Raw genomic sequence first — 19378 nt, 5'->3', positions numbered from 1 at the left:
TTTTTGTATTCACCTGTCTTATAGGAATTATAATGCCAATTAAATGCAAGAAAATTGTTAATTTGTTTTAACCCTTAAAATGACAAAGTATCCTACAGGATACAACAGGTTAATAGGCTATATGCTATAATTTTAATAGAACAATAGAAAAAAAAATTGGTAGGAAAATTAAAATTTCACAATACTATAACATTGTACAACATACAGGGACATCATTTTATTGTTACTTCAATTTTTATTACACCTGAGTTTTTGAAAATGCTTCACTCCCACCCCTTCTACTAATGAAGTTCAACCGTCCTCCACACAGATCCAAGACCGCCTTACGGTCATAGTGAACAGTACGTTCCAAAAATATGTTCACATTTTCCAGTGACGAAAGAGCTTTCAATATTGAATCATTTTTGCACAGGTACTGTCGTCCATTTGCCTACTTCGTATTCCGGTTTCCCCACCAGCTTTTACTCGCCAGCTAGTGGCTGGGCTGTCGTCTTAGATCTTTTGTGAGAACATTAATTTCTGTTAGGAAATTATACAACTGTTTAAAATAACTTAAATAAAAGGGCCTAGTTAAGTAATTAACTGTCACGTGATTTCCTTCCTTTTTACGACCCTACGACATAACCAGTTGGATGGACAGTAGATAGTATGTCTGAATAATTTTATCTTTTCGGATCGGGCAGAAGTGAAGATTGAATTTACAGTCCGTAAGGTTCTCTTTATAGAGTAGGTATAGAATTATTTCAACATGAGTTACTAGTTACGAAGGACGAAACTGGTAATTGGGATTAGGTACAATAGTCTATAGTGCGATAATATGCACATTAGAATAGAAGCCTGTATCGAAATGAACGGCCACTATTTTCAAAAATGTGTTTAAATATCCATATGTATTTATTTTTCAATTTAACTTCAATCTCTATATTATACGCTAATGTACTGTAGACAGTATAATATACACTGCATAATGAATGCGTCCACATAGCTCAGTTCGTGAGTAAAAACACTCATTGTTAATACTATACTGTATTTTGATTAAACAAAAAACATAATGAAAATTATCAAACTCAAAAGCGTGATGTTTCCTAGTTTACGTAAATGGATGATCTACTTTCCTTCCCTCCTATCCTTAGTAAAGTGATTTGTTTGTATATTACGCCAGTATCATCGAACTCCAGTCGTGGAAGGGAGTAGGAAACGGCGTTGATCCAAAGGTATAGCCAGGTTAATATTAAAAATGTTAGTAAAAATAAAATGATGTCCCTGTAAAAAATATGGACATAGCGATAGTTGTTTTCTTTACGGTCCGACAAAGTTTAATAAACTAGTGTGAGAAATGAAGCTTTGCCAAGTTAGGGTTAAATTATAGATTAATTAGTGGCTTGTGCAGCAAAAGCTGCTGCAAACTAAGTTCGTTAAACGTTCAAATTAAAATTTTTTAGATTTGTTTTCAATGAAGAATACTTGTCTTTTTGATAGTTATTTGCTTCCACAATAATGAAACATACTCCCTCTGAATGGATTTTCTTTTTAGGCTAAATACTTTTTCTTGAACCTATCCAACTTCAGTTTTTGAGTTTCAACGCGAAAACGCAAGTATCAATGTCAGGACGATAGCAGTAGATATTTCAGGTCATTGTGGATTGTAGGCAAAAGTTAAAAAAATGTCAGGTTTCCTAAGCTTTCGAACAATAGCATTTTCGTATAGCTGCTGCATGTAGAACTTTAAATGTAAAGCGTAAAATCATTTTATCCTACTAAGAGATCCTGCTGAAATGATCTGGAGACTACAAAATTTTCTAGGCCTCTTATTTTATCAGTAAGTAATACCTTTTTATCTTTCCTTAGGAACTGTAATTTTTGCGCTCTCTCGAGCCAATACTGAAGACAATGACACATATCAATATCTACACTACACTGCCATTAAGTATATGAAAAAGACCCAACACCACTGGGTTAATAAGTATAAACATATTTCATTTTTAATAACAATATTATTATCTTACTTAAGTTTTGTAGTTATATATAGCAGCCACTCAGTAAATTATAGAAATGAAGATCTAAATTAAGATATTCTCTACATTTACTTACATAACCTCAAAAAGTTTCACTTTCATGTCATCAATATAGCATCAATATTATGTACAATTAATGAAAAATAGATGCATCATGATATTAACTATAATAACATTTAATTTCTAATGGTAATAATGTCATCAAACCACCTCAAGTTTCGTAGACTTGAATATCCAATACACAGCTGTACTTAGAAAATTATACACTGCAGAATCAGTTTTTAATAAAAAATTGAATTGAGCTCTAAATATGTCGGCAATCCTGCAGGTCATGGCCATCGTGTAATAGCCTATTGTTTATTGTAGTGTGTGTTTTATTCTGCAATTCAATCAAGTCGGCCGTGATTGAATAAAATAATTCTCAAAACTGACAACAGATGGATTTTGGAAAATAGGAAAATTATGTAGGAAAATTGACATTTCACTGAAAACTACTACTTTTCCGAAAAACTTTGGTAGCCAGGCATGAAAAAGAGGGATCACTCATTAAAACCCGTTCAGCCGTTTTCCCGTAATTTCCATTACCAGTTCAAATTATATATATATATATATATATATATATATATATATATATTATACAAATTTATTGATATTAAATTTGAATCTGATTTCATTTTGTAAGTTAAATTAAGGAAAGCATTGAAAACTCCCTCGATCATCTGTACTGACAAATTGCACAATATAGTGTTAAATAAAATCAGAGGTCTAGCCTTCATTTGTGAACAAAGAATATTGCAGATGAGTGCCTATGTTTTGTGGCTTCATTAGCAGCGTGTAGAACAGCTTTGAAGCCCTGTGCTCTGAATCGCTGAGCTCTCTCTCCACTCCTTAGCCAGGCGCCTGCTTGTTTGGTGTTCGTTATTCCAAAAGAATCGCACGTACGGTCCAGCAAGATGTCCCTGAGTGGGGAGAAAGAAAAGATACGTTTGAATCGAGAATGTTTGATTCCGGTCACGTGATAGAATTCCGGTTAAACTAGAAAACCAAGAGGAGGGATGGGCAGGAAAGAAAGAATCAAGGAAGAAATTCTCCTTCCCGTAGGAAAGGAATGAGAGAAGAGTTCATGTTGAATTTGATAGATCACAAAAGGGGCTCCCGCTAAGAGAGAATATTTTGCTCGACCGGCTTTCAAAGTATATAGGAAATTTTTCAAGCTTCGGTTACCGTCGTGTAGGGCTTTGTTATTCCTAATGATCGCTTGTGGATTATCTGAGGCAAGACGACGGGCTCTGTTGTGCACCGCTGAAAATTGAAACGCCCATACACGCTGAATTGTATGGCTTCCCTCTCGCTCTCTGCAATTGGATTTGTGGTTTCTAGATGATGTAAATTACTGTCGTTTCTGAAAACATTGCTTGTTACTCGTCAATCGTACAACAAATATTTATTCTAAAACAATTCACAAATCGAGCACAGTGATCGAGGTGGTATCGTCTGGGAGGGTTGGGCCAACTCGCCATAGAAAATTGGCCACAGAGGCAACTCGCCACATTATTGAAATTCGTATCAAAGACAATTAGCCACATAATTTAAATTCGTATCAAAGACAATTAGCCACATAATTGAAATTCGTATCAAAGACAATTAGCCACACAATTGAAATTCGTATCAAAGACAATTAGCCACACAATTGAAATTCGTATCAAAGACAACTAGCCACATAATTGAAATTCGTATCAAAGACAACTAGCCACATAATTGAAATTCGTATCAAAGACAATTAGCCACATAATTGAAATTCGTATCAAAGACAATTAGCCACATAATGGAAATTCGTATCAAAGACAACTAGCCACATAATTGAAATTCGTATCAAAGACAACTAGCCACATAATTTAAATTCGTATCAAAGACAACTAGCCACATAATTGAAATTCGTATCAAAGACAATTAGCCACATAATTGAAATTCGTATCAAAGACAATTAGCCACATAATTGAAATTCGTATCAAAGACAATTAGCAACATAATTTAAATTCGTATCAAAGACAATTAGCCACATAATTGAAATTCGTATCAAAGACAACTAGCCACATAATTTAAATTCGTATCAAAGACAATTAGCCACATAATTGAAATTCGTATCAAAGACAACTAGCCACATAATTGAAATTCGTATCAAAGACAACTAGCCACATAATTGAAATTCGTATCAAAGACAACTAGCCACATAATTGAAATTCGTATCAAAGACAACTAGCCACATAATTTAAATTCGTATCACAATTAGCCACATAATTGAAATTCGTATCAAAGACAATTAGCCATATAATTGAAATTCGTATCAAAGACAACTAGCCACATAATTTAAATTCGTATCAAAGACAACTAGCCACATAATTTAAATTCGTATCAAAGACAACTAGCCACATAATTGAAATTCGTATCAAAGACAATTAGCCACATAATTGAAATTCGTATCAAAGACAATTAGCCACATAATTGAAATTCGTATCAAAGACAATTAGCAACATAATTTAAATTCGTATCAAAGACAATTAGTCACATAATTGAAATTCGTATCAAAGACAACTAGCCACATAATTGAAATTCGTATCAAAGACAATTAGGCACATAATTTAAATTCGTATCAAAGACAATTAGCCATATAATTTAAATTCGTATCAAAGACAATTAGCCACATAATTTAAGTTCGTATCAAAGACAATTAGCCACATAATTTAAATTCATATCAAAGACAACTAGCCACATAATTGAAATTCGTATCAAAGACAATTAGCCGCATAATTTAAATTCGTATCAAAGACAACTAGCAACATAATTGAAATTCGTATCAAATACAATTAGGCACATAATTGAAATTCGTATCAAAGACAATTAGGCACATAATTTAAATTCGTATCAAAGACAATTAGCCACATAATTTAAATTCGTATCAAAGACAATTAGCCATATAATTTAAATTCGTATCAAAGACAATTAGCCACATAATTTAAGTTCGTATCAAAGACAATTAGCCACATAATTTAAGTTCGTATCAAAGACAATTAGCCACATAATTTAAGTTCGTATCAATGACAATTAGCCACATAATTTAAATTCGTACATGTACACGAGACTTAGAGAAAACAAGAATGGAGTTGTTTGGCGCCGTGACATGCGTGGCGGTGTAATGCAACAGTCACGTTATCAGAAGATGGAAGCAGTTCGTCAAAGAACCGTCTGAACACAAGAATCATTCTGCAGACTGGGGAAGGATTAAGGCAAAGGAATGTGTAGAGAACATGAAGGCAAGGGCGGGGACTTCCCGAGAACCAACGTCTGTCCTTATTCAAAATGAGTTACAGGTTATTGCAAGCGAAGCCAATGTGAATCTACCGAAGAAACCATCTATTAAAAACCTGTGCGCCGTACCAGGAAGCTGCACCTATCACCTGAACCTGAACCAAGGAATATTGACGAACTGAACGTTAGAGCCGACAGATACGTAGAGAGATTGGAAGGTGGTCATTCTCCTACCAAATGAAGCGGAAGTACATCGACATGGACAGACGAATATCACGTATAGTTGAAGAATACCCCGGTACAAGGAGAAGGCACCGTCATCCGGTACTTGAGAGCTGTAGGCCACAACCTAGAAGGACATTTTTGAAGCCAAATGTACATGTACACAGCAATTCACATACTTAATCTCTGTATCCATTCGCACAATATAGAGCTTCTGGAATTCATAGATTTATCTTTGTATCTCAGTGTGGCAAATTGTCTATTTGTGGCGAATTGTCCCTGTTACCAATTTTCTGTGGCCAATTGTGGTATTTAGGCATTACGATCGACCAACACTTACGATGGAACAAACATATTGCATATTTATGCAATAGATTACGTAAAACAATTTATATCTTTGCAAATCTAGTCTTTCAGGTGAAGCTCCCTGTAAAGCAGATTTGAATAATTTCAAGGGAAAAATTGTTCCGGGGCCGGGTATCGATCCCGGGACCTCTGGTTGAATGTACCAGCGCTCTACCACTGAGCTACCCGGGAACTACACCCGACACCGTCTCAACTTTTCCCTTTATATCCACGCAACTCGCGTGGGCTGACGAAACGCCAATTTATATCTTTGTTATACTTCGGTCATATTTACTTACCAATTAATATTTCACGTCTCATTTATTTAGCTTTATTTCAATCCATTCTCCAGTATGGAATTTTAGGGTGGGGAAATGCTTGTAGTTCTAATCTCACTCCACTAATACCAGTGGCGGTTCCTCGGGGGAGGGAAGGAAGGAACGTCCTCCTCACATTTTCTTCTTTTGAAAGTAAATACCAAATGAAATATATGCCTTGAAATTCGAGGAAGATTCGATAATTTTTAAGTTCACAGCTATAAGAAAAACTCGGTTGATCGAGTTTTAAACGATGCGCGCTCATGTGCTGTAGAAAACTGTGAGAAAGGTGCGAGATTGTCTGTGTAGAGGAAAGGCACTCCATTCCTCCTCTACTACAGTTAACACACATAGACAACAGCGCACTAGCGGCCAGAGAAAGAAGCAGAGTTTTAAAGCAAGTAAATTAACGGAGAGGGAGGAGATCCTCCTCTGAATCAGTCATGGGCGGGAAATAGAAACCGACTGGTCAAGCAGCAAGCTCGCTACCGTTGCCACCTAACGATGTTGAATTCAACCGGACTATAACACATCTAGGAGGAGACACAACAAAAACAGTTTTAACGGAACGCTATGAAAGACACCATGTAAATTTTTTAAAATTATAAATCAAAAATATTATTCATTGCACTTTATATAGGCTACTATTAATGGTTTGAAACTTTCGTGGATATTTGAAAGTTAAAGTCGGGTTTATGTAAAACAAAAGGAAGTAGTTCTACGTAGTTGGCCCCTGAAATTCACTTCTATTCATTGTTTACTAGACAGGGTAACAGCCAAGTTGTCAGTTTTGTACAAATATATTTGAAACTGAAAGTAGGTACTCCAAACTACATCATTTTTAACATATAAAATTAATCGACCACCGGCAGCTTTGAACAATAATGATAGTATGACTTTACAAGAACCGACATTCTTCAAAAGCATGTGATACTGAACTTGTAAAATATACACGTGGGTGGGTGCAGTGTTCTCGCTTCCTCAGATTATTTCCCATTCCCATTTCCATTTCCGTAAAACGGTTCTGGTTACGAGTTAGTAGCTAGTCTCTTCCAACACGTGTGATGCTGTAGTGTGCTCGAAAAATGCTACGAGGTTGTGAATTTCCTTGTAATTGTTAATTTGCGCAATTATTCAACAATGAATGGAAGTGAAAACATAATATATTTTGGATAATTTAGGAAACTCAGTTTATAAGAACATATTATTACTATACAGAAGGGAAGGCCAACCCCAACACTACCTGGTTTTACATGTATGCATGTAGGCTAATTTGTAGCATGTTTCATTCAAGAAGGTGTCATTTCGTGCTTCTTTCCTCCTCTTAAGAAATATGCAGGAGCCGCCACTGACTAATACTTATTCAGAAAAGAATTATTAAAATATGCCTTAATAAACCAATTGATTGCTCATCTGAGCTTTTGTTCACTGATTTTAATGTTTTGAAAATTAAACAGATTTATTATATTGCCTTATTAATCTTCATAAAAACCGTAATAAATTCAAATTGTATCATCATAAATACGGAACTAAAAGATCCGATTTTATACGACTAGAGGAACCAAAGTGTTTCACAAGCACAGCTCTGAGCCATGGTACCTACTTTGGTCCAAGGTTATACAATAAAATAATTGATAAATACCCACATTTGGAAAATTTTAGTATCAGGAATTTAAAAAATAGCGTTAGGAATTTAATTTTTAAAGAATATATATTGATTTAATATGTATATGTATTTGTATGACTTAAATTGTTAAAATTGAAATTGTATTTTTAAATTTAATTTATTCCTGTAAAATTTTTTTCTTGACCCAGTTTGTGTCAAAAAATTATCTTTGTGTTTATCTTTGTGTTTAGATATCGCCCTGAGCACGAGTTTTTTTACTCCTTCAGGGAAGAACTAAGATTGTATTTCTGTCAATGTTATTTTATTAACAATAAACAATAAACAATAATTGTGCCAGTTCCCAAATTTCTGTGGCCAATTGTCCGGAACCGGTCTGGGATTCGCATTCAGGAAACTCGGATTCAAATCCCGAGGCCGGCCAATCTGAATCTGAGTTTTTAGGGGCTTTCCCCACTTCTAAAGGCGAATTCTGGATTGAAATTTACTTTACCTCAACTCGAACGGCTGTGATTACAATCGAGAGACAGCCTAAGAAGTAAGGAGAAGGGGGAGAGGTACTTGGCATGAAAACTACTTATATCGTAACGTTATCTGTTATCTGATATCTTCTTCTGCCTCGAATTTTTCTTCTGTTCACCATTCCTTCCAGTGCATCCTTCAGTAGGCAATTCCTTCCCAGCCAGTGACCCAGCCATTTATTTTTTTTCTTCCTGATCAGTTTTAGCATTAGTCTTTCTTCAACCACTCTTTTCAACAGCTTCATTTCTTATTTTGTCTGTCCATTTCACACGATTATTTTGCATCGTCAGGACTCAATTCCGGACTTTGTGGATGTAAAGTAGAAATAATTTAATGAATTTTTATATATTTGCGCATTTGTAGATTTAAAAAAACGCATTTGATTCGGTAGAACGTGAAGCATTGTTGTAGAAGCTGTGGAAAAAAGGAATGTCGTCGAGAATGATTAAAACTATATCAGCAATATACTAGAAGTTGGAGTTTTGTGTAAAGTACGATCATGACAAAGTTTCGGAAAATGTGGCTACCCGTAGAGGGGTTAGACAAGGGTGCATACTCTCACTCCATGGCCACCAAGGTCACCCGATATGACTGCATGTGACTTTTTTCTAATGGGGTACCTAAAGGACCGTGTGTTTGTACCGCCTTTGCCACGTTATTTAGAGGAACTAAAAACCAGAATTCGAGAAGCTGCCGCCACGGTTACAGAGGATATATTGAAAAGGGTATGGGAAGAGTTTGATTATCGTTTGGACATCTGCCGAGTCACTCGTGGTTCACACATTGAATCTCTGTAAGGTGTAAAACGAACTTTGAGAGTTTGACTTTAAACTGACGTGTGTTTGAAAGTGCTATCATTAGTAGTTTTTGTGTAATAAAATATTGAAAGTGTTACCGGACTTTTGATATGCCCTCTATATATATATATATATATATATATATATATATATATACAATGCACAATTATATATATAATTGTGCATTGTAATTATGTAAGTTGTGTCATGTAATTAAGTTGATATGTAATAAAATTAGTTGATATGTAATAAATTACGTTGATATGTAATAAATTAAACTGATATGTAATTAATTAAGTTGATATGTAATAAATTAAGTTGATATGTAATTAAGTTGATATGTAATAAATTAAGTTGTTATGTAATAAATTAAGTTGATATGTAATCAATTAAGATGGTATGTAATTACTTAAGGTGACTTGTAATTACTTACGTTGATAATAGTTAGGTTTAATAGAAGTACTTATAAGTTAGGTTTACTACAGTACAGTTTTTATTTATAATCCTACATTTATTGCATTTATTTATTTATAGTCAGAATTAAATTTACGTTTATTTTATTTTTATTGCTGTTTTTATTACTGTAATTATTGTAATGTTATTATTGTATATTATATATCACTGGCACAGGATATATACCCAATTGCAGTGTTTATATGAACACTACACTACACTAACATATACATATAGGCCTATATATACAGGTACTATCATAGATATTGGCGCTTCCATAAATACCTGTCATCCCTTCTGCCCAGCATATGCAACGATGTTATTTGCCATAAATTATTACTGTGGATTTCGCATTGCAAAATACGCCGTTAGTCGCTACGCAATGTTTTATAGCCTGATTAAAAATAAATGAAACAATGTTGTACAAGCAAGTCTGCTCTTTACAGCGATCGCTATATTACGAGTGTGATCCGACACAGACGTGGAGGCTGGAATTACACCCTCTCGCCAGAGCACTTGTTTGTTAATGCAGTGTTGATGTCCATTATAATTGGATTGACGACTATACTGTTCCCCCATTGTTTTCAAAATATTCCATCTGCTGCGCCCGCGGCCCGATGCGCGTGACAGTCACGATGACCCCCCCCCCGAGGGGGGACCGGAGGGGGGCATTGTCCTACATTAGCAGTGCGTGTCTGTTCGAGTGCTGAGCGAGTTTCTGGTTCGAATTCGCAATGCATTGCCCGAACATAACACTATTCTGCGTGTCCTGTATGTAAAGTGCGGATATGGCCTCGCCGCGCCGTTCATATTCCGCACGTATGCGGGTTGCGTGCGCACAGGTGCCTCGGCGGTGATGGAATGCATGCACAACAACACAGATCAAGTCCGAACACGGCAGGAGATCACATTTTCACGCAGAAAATTAGATGTCTTCGCTTTTCTAAATCATTCGACTATTTAATTAACTGGAAGTAAATTCATATAGTGCCTACGTACGTATATCAATATACTTACGTACTTACTCACTGGCTTTTAAGGAACCCGCAGGTTCATTGCCGCCCTCACATAAGCCCGCCATTGATCCCTATCCTGAGCAAGATTAATCCAGTCTCTACCATCATATCCACCTCCCTCAAATCCATTTTAATATTATCCTCCCATCTACGTCTCGGCCTCCCCAAAGGTCTTTCCCCTCCTGCCTCTCAACTAACACTCTACATGCATTTCTGGATTCGCCCATACGTGCTACATGCCCTACCCATCTCAAACGTCTGGGTTTAATGTTCCTAATTATGTCAGGTGAAGAATACAATGCGTGCAGCTCTGCGTTGTGTAACTTTCTCCATTCTCCTGTAACTTCATCCCGCTTAGCCCCAAATATTTTCCTAAGCACCTTATTCTCAAACACCCTTAACCTATTTTCCTCTCTCAGAGTGAGAGTCCAATTTTCACAACCATACAGAACAACCGGTAATATAACTGTTTTATAAATTTTAACTTTCAGATTTTTGGAAAGCAGACTGGATGATAAGAGCTTCTCAACCGAATAACAACACGCATTTCCCATATTTATTCTGCGTTTAATTTCCTCCCGAGTGTCATTTATATTTGTTACTGTTGCTCCAAGATATTTGAATTTTTCCACCTCTTCGAAGGCTAAATCTCCAATTTTTATATTTCCATTTCGTACAATATTCTCGTCACGAGACATAATCATATACTTTGTCTTTTCGGGATTTACTTCCAAACCGATCGCTTTACTTGCTTCAAGTAAAATTTCCGTGTTTTCCCTAATCGTTTGTGTATTTTCTCCTAACATATTCACGTCATCCGCATAGACAAGAAGCTGATGTAACCCGTTCAATTCCAAACTCTGCCCGTTATCCTGAACTTTCCTAATAGGATCACAACCATTACGGGTGAAAATTGAATTAAATAATATAAGTGTACAACAAGTAAATACATTTAAATATTTAGGCTGCAATGTGATTTACAAGGCAGACTCAGAGATTGAAACTAAAATCAATGTTTTTAATCATTTTTGCGGAACTATAAGACGAACATTGGCCAGAACAGTGAGGAAGGAAGCTTTATTAAAATTTTACAAAATTATGGTTCTAGCAGCATTCCTTTATGGCAGTGAGAGTTGGACATTAAGAAAAGATCAAGAACGTAGAATTGTAGCCAGCAAAATGAAGTTCTTAAGATATGTGGCAGGTTACACCTTGATAGATAAGAGAAATGAAGATATAAGGAAAGAGCTAAAAATGGAAAGTTTAATCCAGACGATTAACAATTACAGAACTAACTGGATACAACATGTAGACCGAATGCCTGAAACACGCATAACAAAAGCTGCTGTACAGTACATGGCCTAGAGGAAGAAGATCGCTGGGAAGACCTAGAAAGAGATGGCGAGATCAATTGTGAGGAGACGTAACAGGCCATTCGAGAGGCCTAATACTTGTTTGAAGATGATGATGTTGAGGTGTTCCCCAAGGCACAGTTCTAGGCCCTATTCTATTTTTAATATACAGTAGAACTTGGTTATAACGACATCCAAGGAACCTTGAAAATTATGTTGTTATAAACGAGTGTCGTAGTAGACTAACCGAGATTCATATTATCAATCTATTGAGGTGGAAAATGAAAAATAATAAACATAATTAGGCTTATTTTAGATTTATGTATTCACTTTTAAGCATACCATGAACACAATAAAATACATATACAATTATAAATACAGTATTCTGTATTAAAACAATTTGTTCATTACTCGCCAAACTTATTTACTGAGGAGTGAAGTAATCAGTCATTTTACTCTGCTGTCTCCTACTTGCCCAATATACACTTTCTAAATTAAATTCTATGTTCATTATTTCAGTTGCAATTTCACTGCTCCTTCTCCTAGCTTCATCCTCCCTCTTCTAGCTTCATAGAAATGTTCACAATTCTAATGGCTTCTTAAGCGTCACTCACTTCTTTTAGTGGCCATACTGCGTTAAAATGCGTGCACTTAGTGAAAACTTCCTGTCGAAACTGACCGCATGCAGGTACCATTAATACCGCATGAATTCGGGCAGGTTACAATGGGATGGGGAATCTGCCTGCATTCCAGAGGTCTATGATAGAAGGGAACAGTAATGGATCTGCCAGATTTCAGCAAAATATTTCTTAAAATACTTTGGTTCTTAGAAAATTGTATTCCAAACTCAGGTTGAAAATGACGTTATATGCGAGGTAGACGCATATACGTTTGTCATATTAAGCAAGGTAGAAAAGCATATGTCTTATGGGGAATTAGTTGGGCCCACAGAATATTTGACGTTATAGGCGAGGTGTCGCACAAAAAGAGGTCGCTATAACCAAGTTCTACTGTATATTAATGAATTATTAAAAATTCACTTACAACAATACAATGGTTTCACTATTCTTATGCAGATGACACAGTTTTACTTTTTGGTGGAAAAACCTGGTATGATACTTACTGGCTTTAAGGAACCCGGAGGTTCATTGCCGCCCTCACATAAGCCCGCCATTGGTCCCTATCCTGAGCAAGATTAATCCAGTCTCTACCATCATATCCCACCACCCTCAAATCCATTTTAATATTATCTTCCCACCTACGTCTCGGCCCCCCCCCAAAGGTCTTTTCCCTCCGGCCTCCCAACTAACACTAAAACCTGGTATGATGCATATAATAATTCAAATAATGGACTTAAATTAATAAAAAAAAATGTTTCACATAAATTATCTTTCTATCAACGAAAATAAAACCATAATTATTCCATTGTCATTATCTGAAAAATGTAACAAACCTCCTACATCTATATTAAGTATTAAATTACATAATTCTTACTGTTATCTTATACAATGTAAATGCCCGATTATTAAAGAGTCCTCTGAAGTTAAGTATTTAGGCATAATTTTCGATAATCATTTAAAATGGAACCAACACATTAATTACCTTTGTAATAAATTACGTAAAATAGTATATTATTTTGTTTTATTGAGGAATTCCTTGTCAATCCGTTTATTACGTACAATATATTTAACTTTATTTCAATCGGTAATTATGTATGGAATTATAGGATGTGGTAGCTCATTTAAATCAAATTTTAATCCACTTTATTTATTACAGAAGAAAATAATTAAAATAAGTCTTCATAAACCTATTGATTTTCCATCTCAAAATTTATTTCTAGACTTTAATGTACTTAACGTAAGACAAATTTATTATATTGTATTAATAAAATTCATACATAAAAATCGAAATAATTTTGAATTGTATTCTCATAGTTATGAAACAAAAGGTATGAATTCTTTAAGATTGTATGAACCAAAATGCAACACTGTTACAGTATTTAATCATAGTAGTAATTTAGGCCCAAGAATATATAACAAATTTATATTTAAATATCCTAATCTTGTACATTCTAATAGTTCCAGTATTAAACTTGAAAAGTTATGTATGGATTTTATAAAAATTGTAAATTTAAATTTATATACTATAATTGCACAGTAGACATAAGACAAATTGTATTGTATAATTATTAATTTCAATTCAGGAATCCGCCCCTGAGCACGAGTTTTACTCTTTCAGGGGCGAGGTAAAGTTTTTTCTTTATATTTTATATTATATGTTACAATTATTAGCAAAATAATAAATAAATAAATAAATAAATGAATAAATATAGTGCCTAGGTACGTATATAACTAATTTAAAACCTACAGGAAAAATGTTTTCAACATGCAAATTGTGAACTTTACAGGAAAGAAAACATGGAATTTCTCCTAGAATTTATTTCAATTTATTGACAGATGTGTACATGCGGTACGTAGGATGTGTCCAGTTACAATGCAAATCAAGTGTCCATAATTAATTTCTACAATCTGGAATTAGAGACTGTAATACAAGGAGACAAAAAAATCTGCAAACATTTCAAAATGAACGAGAGTTGAAATATTAGAACCGAAATATATTTTATACTAGTGGGTTGTGCAGCAAATGCTGCAAACTAAGTTCATTAGACGTTCAAATAAACATTTTTCAGATTTCTTTTCAATGAAGAAATGGCTACCAGACATTGTGAAAGTTATTTGCTTCCATAACAATGAAAGATAGTCTCTCTCGAGCCAATACTGAAGAGAACCACGCATATAAATATCTACACCACACCACCATTAAATATATGAAAAAGACCCAACCCCACCTGATTAATAATTATAAAAATATTTGATTTTAATAATATTATTATCTTACGCAAGTTTTATAGCTTTCAGTAACATAGCCTATACTATATATATATATATATATATATATATATATATATATATATATATATATACTTACTTACTTACTTACTTACAAATGGCTTTTAAGGAACCCGCAGGTTCATTGCCGCCCTCACATAAGCCCGCCAGCGGTCCCTATCCTGTGCAAGATTAATCCAGTCTCTATCATCATATCCCACCTCCCTCAAATCCATTTTAATATTATCCTCCCATCTACGTCTCGGCCTCCCTAAAGGTCTTTTTCCCTCCAGTCTCCCAACTAACACTCTATATGCATTTCTGGATTCGCCCATACGTGCTACATGCCCTGCCCATCTCAAACGTCTGGATTTAATGTTCCTAATTATGTCAGGTGAAGAATACAATGCGTGAAGTTCTGTGTTGTGTAACTTTCTCCATTCTCCTGTAACTTCATCCCGCTTAGCCCCAAATATTTTCCTAAGCACCTTATTCTCAAACACCCTGAACCTATGTTCCTCTCTCAGAGTGAGAGTCCAAATTTCACAACCATACAGAACAACCGGTAATATAACTGTTTCATAAATTCTAACTTTTATATTTTTGGACAGCAGACTGGATGATAAGAGCTTCTCAACCGAATAATAACACTCATTTCCCATATTTATTCTGCGTTTAATTTCCTCCCGAGTGTCATTTATATTTGTTACTGTTGCTCCAAGATATTTGAATTTTCCCACCTCTTCGAAGGATAAATCTCCAATTTTTATATTTCCATTTCGTATATATATATATATATATATATATATATATATATATATATATATACTATATAGCTGCCACTCAGTAAAATATAGAAATCAAAATCTAATTTAAGTTACTCTCTGCATATAAAACCAAAACGTTTTACTTTCAAAATAGTCACATAATGGCATTAACTACAATAATATTTCATTTCTAATGGTAATAATGTCATCAAACCACCTCAAGTTTTGTAGTTTTTAATATCCAATACACAGCTGTACCCAGAAAATTACACACCATAGAATCGAACCTGTAAATCATTTTCAGTAAGTTAAGTTTTTAATAACCAATTTAATTTCAGGTCTAAATATGTCAGCATTCTTGCAGATCCTGGCCTTCGTGTAATATTGTTTACTGTAGTATGTGTTTTGTTTTATTCTGAAATGCAACACGGCCGACTTGATGCTCGCTTTACAAAAAAAGCGAAAGGAATATCAAGTCGGCCGTGAATGCTATTATCTAGTTCTCAAAACTGACGAAAGATGGATTTTGGAAAAAAAGAAAATGATGTAGGAAAATTGACATTTCACTGAAAACTAGGGCCTACTATTTTTCGGAAAAACTTTGGGTTCCAAGCTTCAAAGTGAGGGGTGAATTATTAAAATCCGTTTAGCCGTTTTCCCGTAATTTCCATTACCAGTTCAAATTATATATATATATATATATATATATATATATATATATATATATTTCAATATTAAATCATTTTCAATTGTGAATATTCAAATTTCAATCCTTTCGACTATCAACATTGCACTGTTGCCTGGAGACTAGACTTTATGCAGGACGAATAGAATCTGGTTGTTATTATGTTAACAGCTGTACCTTGCGAACTATTGTGAAAAGTGCTTAAGTATTCGAAAATATCACCAAAATAAGCTACTAGAAATTATGTCCATGCATTATATTGTTCTGTTTTGGTCGTTCTTTCGGTGGTATCAACTATTTTGATTAAAATTATCGTTGTTTTCGATTTTACAGAGATTTATGTTTTTTTGAAAGGGGTTAAGTACCCTACCAGTTCGGTAGTGGACGTCGCATACAGAAATCTTGCCCGAAAGTGGCTAGTGCCTTCACAAGGTTTGGGAACCACTGGCCTAGAGTATGGAAGACAAACAACGCTATCACTCCGGCTATCGATCCGACAGAAGACTGACGTGACAACGTAGTGTTACCGCACGTTGGTTAATTTTAATTGATAGCTCGTGCACATGTCTTCGTAGCATGTCGCAGTAATAGATGGCGCCAGGGTGCCAAGAGTTCAGGCAAGCAAAGTGATCTGAAGGACAAATGTGAGACCCGCCCAGCGTTGTAATCAAATGCCTCAATTTGTACCTTGTCTCGTCTGGCAATGCTCACATATCGGTAGCACATAGCTTATTCATGTCGTGCTGAGTACAACGTATGTCCCTAATACTGTACTTGAATAACATTTACTTGAATTGCAAAATACGTATTCTGAAAGATCATATTTCAAACCAATTAATAAATGCAACCATTATATTGTGAAAATTATTTATTTATTCGAATTACAGGTACATAGATAACTTATCTTTTACCTAAACACAACCTCAAGATTAAAACAATTAACTTAACTTAATACAACTTAAAATTAAATCTAATTAAGGAACTAAACAAAATCCTTAAAGAACTAAAAACTAAGAACTAAACAGACGCATGAGGCTTCTCGCTTCCCAGTATCTGGCACATTCAGTCAGTGATTTTAGAGCTGGGCAGCGTTGGAGATGATCCCTATTCATCGCTTTATTTTTTTTTTATTTTATTGGGTTATTTTACGACGCTTTATCAACAGCTTAGGTTATTTAGCGTCTGAATGAGATGAAGGTGATAATGTCGGTGAAATGAGTCCGGTGTCCAACACCGAAAGTTACCCAGCATTTGCTCATATAGGGTTGAGGGAAAACCCCGGAAAAAACCTCAACCAGGTAACTTTCCCCGACCGGGAATCGAACCCGGGCCACCTGGTTTCGCGGCTAGACGCTCTAACCGTTACTCCACAGGTGTGGACCCTATTCATCGCTTCTTGAAGGTCACAAAGGGTACAGGTTAGATGTTGATAAATACCGAAACGGTGGAGATGCTACGCCAAGCAGTCATGACTAGTTGCAAGGCGGAAATGGCGACTGCCAGTCTTCTTGGTCCGTTAGGCCCCGTCTCCAGTGTTTGCCATATGTTCTTTCTGCAATCTCATGGGAGTGGATGTTGTGGGCAACTGTCTTTGATGTATAATTTTATTGTCTGGAAGGGTGTTGGTTTAGGAGATGTTTGTAAAATTTTAGCACCTTTTTTGCCAAGGCATCGGCCTGCTCATTGCCAAATAAGTTTCAGTGTCCAGGGACCCACTGTAGTACCTCGATGTTGTGTTTTGCTTGTAATCGTTGTATGGCATTTTGACAGTCTTGGATTGATGAAGACTCAGGGTCTGAGGAACCTACAGATTCTATGGCTGCTTTGGAGTCTGACAGGATGACGACATTCTTGAATTTAGTTTGATGACATATCAGTTGAGCTAAGGCTAACCTGATAGCTTCAATTTCACCGTCAAAAGCTGACCTATGAGTGCCTACCGCTGTATAGGAGGCAAAGATATCGCTGTATACACCGGCACCAACATTAATATTATCCTCCGATTTGGATCCGTCTGTATAAAGACGAAGCCACTCAGTTTTTGGATACTTGAGATTAATTGTTTCAAGAGCCAGGGATCTTAATATATCTACTGGTGTTCCTTTTTTACAAACATCATCTTCCAAATCTACGGAGAATAAGATGGAGTTAGAAAGTATTGTGAAAATTATAGTAGCATTTATTTAGTAGTAGTATTTATTTATTTAACCTGGTAGAGATAAGGCCGTCAGGCCTTCTCTGCCCCTCTACCAGGGGATTACAACTATAATATGAAGAATAAAATTGCAATTAATATTAAATTTACAATTACAATTACAAAAAATCTGAAAATTAGAATTTATAAAACAGTTATATTACCGGTTGTTCTTTATGGTTGTGAAATTTGGACTCTCACTTTGAGAGAGGAACATAGGTTAAGGGTATTTGAGAATAAGGTGCTTAGGAAAATATTTGCGGCTAAGAGGGATGAAGTTACAGGACAATGGAGAAAGTTATACAACACAGAACTGCACGCATTGTATTCTTCACCTGACATAATTAGGAACATTAAATCCAGACGTTTGAGATGGGCAGGGCATGTGGTACATATGCGCGAATCCAGAAATGCATATAGAGTGTTAGTTGGGAGACCGGAGGGAAAAAGACCTTTAGGGAGGCCGAGACGTAAATGGAAAGATAATATTAAAATGGATTTGAGGGAGGTGGGATATGATGATAGAGAATGGATTAATCTTGCTCAGGACAGGGACCAATGGCGGGCTTATGTGAGGGCGGCAATGAACCTTCGGGTTCCTTAAAAGCCAGTAAGTAAGTAAGTAAGTAAGTAAGGTGCAGTGTGATTAGGCCTATCTAAGTTGTGTCTTGTAAGTAAGTTGATGCGTTATAAATTAAGGTGATATGTAATTAATTAAGGTGACTTGTAATTACTTAAGTTGATAATAGTTTTTGATAGAAGTACTTATAAGTTAGGTTTACTATAGCATAGTTTTTACTTATAGTCTTAGATATATTACATTTATTTATTTATAGTTAGAATTAAATTTACTTTATTTTTTATTGCTGTAATTA

The 19378-nt window shown here is 35.2% G+C and overlaps 1 protein-coding gene and 1 non-coding gene across 2 annotated transcripts in view; one reads left to right on the top strand and one right to left on the bottom strand.

Annotated features, from left to right (window-relative positions):
• hig (hikaru genki) overlaps positions 1-19378 on the top strand; it is a 617858-nt gene that overhangs the window by 236368 nt on the left and 362112 nt on the right. The window lies entirely within an intron of this gene.
• On the bottom strand, positions 6009-6080 carry TRNAN-AUU (transfer RNA asparagine (anticodon AUU)). The gene has a single exon. It is a non-coding gene; the product is annotated as a tRNA-Asn (tRNA).

The sequence above is a fragment of the Periplaneta americana genome, chromosome 4, assembly GCF_040183065.1.
Source record: "Periplaneta americana isolate PAMFEO1 chromosome 4, P.americana_PAMFEO1_priV1, whole genome shotgun sequence".
In the NCBI taxonomy this organism is placed as follows: domain Eukaryota; kingdom Metazoa; phylum Arthropoda; class Insecta; order Blattodea; family Blattidae; genus Periplaneta; species Periplaneta americana.
The sequence above is the reverse complement of the archived record's forward strand: the minus strand, read 5'-3'. Positions and strand labels throughout refer to the sequence as shown.